Consider the following 7,399-nt stretch of genomic DNA (forward strand, 5'->3'; position numbering starts at 1 on the left):
ATGCAAACATCATGAGGTCTTTCCGAGGTTGTAATAGGGCTAAGGTAAGGGAGAGGATATATGTATGGCCACATATCACGGCATCGAATGGTATAAGAGAGGATTAATAATTAGCAATTTTAAGGCCAAAGAAGCATGTTTTCAATCATAGCACAAAATTAGGAAGGAAAATGTAAAACATGCTAATTGTATGAATAAGTGTGTAAAGGCTTGATAAAAACCACTCAAATTAGCACAAGATAAACCATAAAATAGTGGTTTATCAATCTCCTCACACTTAAACATTAGCATGTCCTCATGCTAATCTCAAGAGAACTAAAGGAGAGAAGAGGAATGGTAAAACGTACGAAATGCAACCTATCTACATGAATGCAACTTCATGCAAAAATACTTCTACCTACTTGGTTAAAAGTAAACAAATTCTCCAAGACAAACATAAATCAGATTCCACTAATTCAAATCACACAATAAGAGACAAGTAAACTTGTAAGAAGATAGCTCATGAAAGTAGGGAATATAGAATCAAGCATTGAACCCCCACTGGTAGTGTATATGCACTCTAATCGCTCAAGTGTCTAGGGTTGATCACTCTACTCTTCTCTAGTCATACTTTCTAAACTTTGTTCTTCATCTAACCAATCAACAAAAATTTAGTATACCAATGCAAACATCATGAGGTCTTTCCGAGGTTGTAATAGGGCTAAGGTAAGGGAGAGGATATATGTATGGCCAAGTGAGCTAAAATATGAATCTTTGATTAACCTAAGCTTTCACCTAACACACACACAGTCTATGTAACTCTAAAATCATGCCTAATTACCCAAAATTCCCACTTTTGTATATTTCACATACTCATATACCAAATTTTCCTTAATTTCACCCCATATGCATTGATCTTTTATTAAACTTGACATCGAGGTAATTTTGTCCCCTTATTTATTTATTTATTTATATTGTAATAATATATATTTTTTATTTTTTTTGAATCATAAAAGCAAACATAATATATCAATGCACATGGGTTTTTAATTTTTCTGGTCTCACATGAGTATGCACCCAAATTCTCAATATTCAAATAAAGTACAAACACAATACATTCCCATTAACCCAAGTTCCCACAGTTCTCCACACTTAGTTGACACAAAATCTCTATCTTAAGCTAACCAAAGATTCAATTGGGGTGTTTAATTGTTTTTCCACTTAAGGCTAGTGATGTGGTAAAATATAGAACAAATGGGGATTAAAAGGCTCAAAGTGGCTAACAAAGGTAAATGGAATGGTAGGCTATTTGGGATAAGTGAGCTAATCAAATGATGGCCTCAATCATATGCAAGCATGTAAATATACTAAACATTGGACATATAGAGTGGAACAAAATATAAATCACAATTATAAAGAAGAAAATACATAAGAATAAAATATTATGGTTAAATAATGTAACCATGTAATTAAGCTCAAATCTCACAGGTTGTGTGTTCTTAGCTAAAATTCATGTTCCAAATTACAGTCCTCAACAAGTTTAACACAAAAAAATTTCAATTTAAATTAGTGAAACACTATAAAAAGGGTCTTGAAAAAGAAAATATTACTTCAACCAAGTAGTAGCTAAATGCACAAAATCAAACAAACATGCAATCAAACATGCAAATGCAACAACTAATAAGGAAAATAAAACATTGGTGTTGAGAAGAAATTAACTAACCCACGAAAGTCGGTATCGACCTCCCCATACTTAAAGATTGCACTGTCCTCGGTACATGCTAATATGTGCAAGTGGACGGGTGGTTTCAACTGGTGCTTTTCTCCAAAGATTGTGTAGATGGACTTGTCTGTCTTCCTATGTAAACGTCTTCCGGTTCCCTTCCTGATGGCCATCCTGAAAGAAGAGGAAAAGAAGAAAAGTAACCCAGAAACAAGATAGAAAACAAATAAAATATGGGTGGGTTAATGACAAATAATGAGGGTCTCAAATTACATGGTAGCTACAACATACAAGTAAGAAAACAGTAGAAGCAAATGGCATATTAATAGTGCAAAAATCACAACAAAGGGGAAGAGAGAGTGGGTTATGAAAGATAATATAAATTTATGTTAATGCAAAAGGAACATAGGTATCATAAGAGATTTGGTATTGACAGATAAATAATGTCACCCAACAGTGTAAAACAAGTCACAAAGCACCAGAATAATGCAAGAAAAGATGCAACAGTTGAATAAGAAAATTTAACACCAATGAAAAAATAATAAATAAAAAAAAGAAAATAAAAATATGCATAAAATTAAAATGCAATGAATGAAAGTATGCAAATAAATTAAGTAAAATAGAATGAAAGTGAAAAAGGATGAGAAGTTAAAGAGATGAAGAAGAAGAAAGTAAGAAGGAGAAAGAAAGAAGGAGAAAAGAGAGAAGAAAGGAGAAAAGAATGAAAAACAGGATGTGACACGCGCGCGGGCATCATGCGTACGCATGAAAACAGAGATTGCCATGTGACGCGTAAGCATCGCTCACGCGTACGCGTGGGTGGCCAAAAGTGTAAACTGATGCGTGCGCGTCGGTCACGCGTACGCGTGCCTTTTCGCACAACTCCAACACCATGGCCACACAACTCTCTGTTCAATATGCTTTTTATGCCGATTTTCATTACCACGCGTAAGCATCGCTGACGCTTACGCGTGGGTTGAACTTTTCTACAGGGAACGCGTACGCGTGAAGTACGCGTACGCGTGGCGTGGCTTGTGCACCACGCACCCCTCCCGCGCATCTCTCACGCAACTCTCTGTTTAGTTGCGCACACAAACGATGCGTGCGCGTCAACCCCCTTTTTTTAATGCAAAATGCAGATGAATATGCAGAAATTATGAATGAACATGAATAAAAATAAAATAAAATAAAACTAAGAACAAAAAGGAAAGACTATACCATGGTGGGTTGTCTCCCACCTAGCACTTTTAGTTAAAGTCCTTAAGTTGGACATTTGATGAGCTCCTTGTCATGGAGGCTTGTGCTTGAACTCATCCTGAAACTTCCACCAATGCTTGGACTTCCAATAGGCTCTATCAATACCAGGTAAATTTCTCAAGCTTTGATGGAGTTCTTCACAAGCTTTGAGCTCCCAAAATTGGTCCTCATATATTTCTGGATCCCAAATCTTGATTCTACACTGTCTTCAAGTTGATCATCATGATTCTATCTGGGTGGTAAGCAATTTGAATTCTCACTAAGGTATCCAAACAGCTTCCTAGACCCATTCATTCGAGCTCTACACCAACCCTTGCATTTAGATTTTGAGCTCCCAACCATAATGAGCCTAGGATTGTGTTGCCAACCACTAACCATCTCCCTCTTACTCTTAAAGCCACAAAGAGCTCTAAGCTGACCATCTATCTCAAGTAACCCATATTCAAGCGGGAAGGTAAAGGTTAAGGATAAGTATTTTACCCACTTAAATCTTCTATTGGACGGTAATGGCTTTGGGGGAGAGGTCTCCAACAGCTTTGGCAAGGTGATTTCAAGCTCCATTCCCTTGTGCTCTTCCTTGATAACTTCCACCTCTTTGCAAGCTTCTTCAATTCCAACCTCTTCCTCTTGGTAGCTTTCTTCCAAATCAAACTCTTCTTTATGGCTTACCAAGGACATGTGGGGTTGTGCTTCTTCTTCTTTAATCTCCATCTCTTGATCAACCCATTCAAAGTCTTCAACCATGAAATGCCATGGAGGTTCCGCATCTCCTAAGTCTGCAACCACTTCTTCTTCTTCAATAATTACTGCCTTGTCCAGTTGTTTTAGTATAAAATCGTACTCCTCTTTGATGATTTCCTTTCCATGATAACTCCTTTCAACTATTCCTTCATCTTCAAGGGTCTTTCCTACCTCCACATGTAGGGCCTTCTCTTGCTCCTCTGGAAATAAGGTCGCGTGTAACTGATCCATTGCGACCCTAAGGCGATCCCTTCTCTCTTGTTCCATGTCACTAGCATAATTGGGATCGTGTTGCACTTGGGTTGATGGATGTGGGTGTTCTTCCATGGAGGGCGGTGATGGGATGGAGAGATCATTATGTGGCAGTTCAACACTCTCCATCATTTCCACTTGTTGCTCAACACACTCATCCGTGGGAATGCTTTGTTCATTGCATTAGTATCTTGGGCCAAACTTTTGACGGATGGTTACTTGAAGTTGATCCATTGCTTCCTTGAGACGATCCCTTGACTCTTGTCCAGCTTGAATAACATGATTAGGATCATATGGCTCTTGGGTTGATGGATATGGATATGGTATATATAGAGGTGGTGGTTCTTGGGAGTAATTGGGTTGGAATTGGGGTGGATCTATGTATGACTCATAAGGCTCATAGGGTGGTTGATATGGGGGAATAAGGGTTAGGGTCATATGGAGGTGAATGGTGAAAAGGGACTTCTGAGTGTGGTGGTTTAAAGTTATGTTGAGGAGGGGGTTCATAGGCATATGGTGGGGCTTGTTGGTAACCCCAAGGGGGTCCACCATATTCATCATCTTGGTATGCACCCTGAAATGGCTCTTGACCATAGTTATTTAGTGGAGGTTGGTTGTCACGAGAAGGTCCACCATAACTATTGTCTTGGTATGCATCATATAATGGTTGTTGGTTATAGCGCATTGGATGGGGTTGTTGCCGAAAGGGTTGATCAAATCCTCGTGGCTCCTCCCATCTTTGATTATTCCAAACTTGATGCTTGTTCTCATTGTAGCGCCCATCCCCTACAACAACATTGGAACCAAACTCATAGCGACAGGGGTGAGAATTCATAGTAGCTAATAAAAAATTAAAAACAAAAACAAATAAACAAGCAAAAGCAAATATTCACAATAACCAATAATAAGGCACACATTTGCAATTCCTCGGCAATGGTGCCATTTTAACGAATGGATTTTTGACGGTATAGAATTTTCCGATAAAGTCTCGCTGTAAGTATAGTTTCTAAACCAACAAAGAATCCTCGTACAAAAATTTGGTTGTCACAAGTAACAAACGCCTAATAAAATTGATAACCGAAGTAATTAAACCTCGGGTCATCTCTCAAGGAATTGCAGGGAGGTGTATTTATTATTGGTTATGAAAGATTATCTTTTTGAGGTTTTTCAATAATGAATAGGAAAAGTAAATTGCAAGAATTAAAGTAATAACTAATAAAGCTCTTAGCAAGGTATGAGAACTGGAAATCCTATCCTAGTTATCCTTATCAATGGTGATGATAATTGTTCATTACTCCCACTTAGTTAACCCTTACTAAATAAAGAAAAGTCAAGTGGACTAATCAATTTGATTCCTCAAGTCCTAGTCAACTCCTAAGGAAAGACTAGCTTTAGAGAGATCCAAATCAACCAGCAAATTCTAATTATCAATCAACAAAGGAGTTTGATAACTCAAGTATCACCAATTACTCAACCAAATCCAAGAATATAAAAAGATAAATTAAAATCCTAAATCTGAAATACCTCAAATTGCATTAAATAAGAAAATCGATTCTAACATGGAGTTCATAAACCAAATTGGGAAAATAAGTAATTAACAAGAGAAATACATGAACCAAAGCACTAGAAAAAATAAAAGTAGAAGAGAAACTAAATTAAAGGAACATTGAACCTGGAATTGAGAAGAAGTAAACCTAACCTAAGAGAAATCTTAAATCCTAAAACCTAGAGAGAGGAGTGATGAGCAGATATTTTATACGCTTTTTGGGGTTAATTTCATATAGTTTTTAGTGTGTTTTAGTTAGTTTTTAGTTTATTTTCAGTAGTTTCCAGGGAAAATTCATATTTCTAGACTTTACTATGAGTTTGTGTGTTTTTCTGTAATTTCAGGTATTTTCTGGCTGAAATTGAGGGAGCTGAGCAGAAATCTGATTCAGGCTGAAAAAGGACTGCTGATGCTGTTGGATTCTGACCTCCCTGCACTCGGAATGGCTTTTCTGGAGCTACAGAACTCCAAATGGCGCGCTTCCAATTGCGTTAAAAAGTAGACATCTAGGGCTTTCCAGCAATATATAATAGTCCATAATTTGCTCAAGGATAGATGACGTAAACTGGCGTTCAACTCCAGTTCCATGTTGCAGTCTGGCGTCCAGCGCCAGAAACAAGTTACAAGCTGGAGTTCAACGCCAGAAAAGGATCCAAAGCTGGCGTTGAATGCCCAAAACAGCCCTATGCACGTGATTAGCTTAAGTCTAAGCCCCAACACACACCAAGTCGGCCCCAGAAGTGGATTTCTGCACTATCCATCTTAGTTTACTCATTTTCTGTAAACCTAGTTTACTAGTCTAGTATTTAAACAACTTTTAGAGATTTGTCTTGTATCTCATGACATTTTAGATCTAAACTTTGTACCTTTTGACGGCATGAGTCTCTGCTGTGTCTCGATGAACTAATGCAAGTATTTCTGTTTTCCATTCAAACATGCGTGTTCCTATCTAAGATATCCATTCGCACTTCAATATGAATGTGATGAACGTGACAATCATCATCATTCCTCCACGAACGCGTGCCTGACAACCACTTACGTTCCACTGTACAATGAATAAATATCTCTTAGATCTCTTAATCGGAATCTTCGTGGTATAAGCTAGATTGATGGCAGCATTCAAGAGAATCCGGAAAGTCTAAACCTTGTCTGTGGTATTCCGAGTAGGATTCAGGGATTGAATGACTGTGATGAGCTTCAAACTCGCGAGTGCTGGGCGTAGTGACAAACGCAAAAGGATAGTAAATCCTATTCCGGTACAATTGAAAACCTGCAAATGATTAGCCGTGCGGTGACAGCGCACCTGGACCCTTTTCACTGGAAGGATGGATGGTAGCCATTGACAACGGTGATCCACCAACACATAGCTTGCCATAGGAGGACATGCGTGCGTGAATTAGAAACAGAGAAAAGCAGAATTTCAGAAGACAAAGCATCTCCAAAACTCCAACATATTCTCCATCATTGCATACAAGTATAACCATAGATTGCTTCAAGCCAACAATCTCCGTGGGATCGACCCTTACTCACGTAAGGTATTACTTGGACGACCCAGTGCACTTGCTGGTTAGTTGTGCGAATTTGTGAAGAACTGTGATTTCCAATTTCGTGCACCAAGTTTTTGGCGCCGTTGCCGGGGATTGTTTGAGTTTGGACAACTGACGGTTTATTTTGTTGCTTAGATTAGGAAAAATTTTTCTTTTTGGTTTAGAGTCTTTTATTATTTATACCTTGTTAAAACACTTTAAATTTATAGCTCAATTAGCTAGAGCGTGGTGCTTATGTTCTTAGTAATTGGCTATCCTATTTTTAAAATCTTTTTCAAAAATAATTATTCTTTGAATAAATCTTGTGCCAAACTTTAAGTTTGGTGTTTTCTTGTTGATTTTTCTTTATTTTTC

The sequence above is a fragment of the Arachis ipaensis genome, chromosome B08 (genome assembly GCF_000816755.2).
Source record: "Arachis ipaensis cultivar K30076 chromosome B08, Araip1.1, whole genome shotgun sequence".
Classification (NCBI taxonomy): domain Eukaryota; kingdom Viridiplantae; phylum Streptophyta; class Magnoliopsida; order Fabales; family Fabaceae; genus Arachis; species Arachis ipaensis.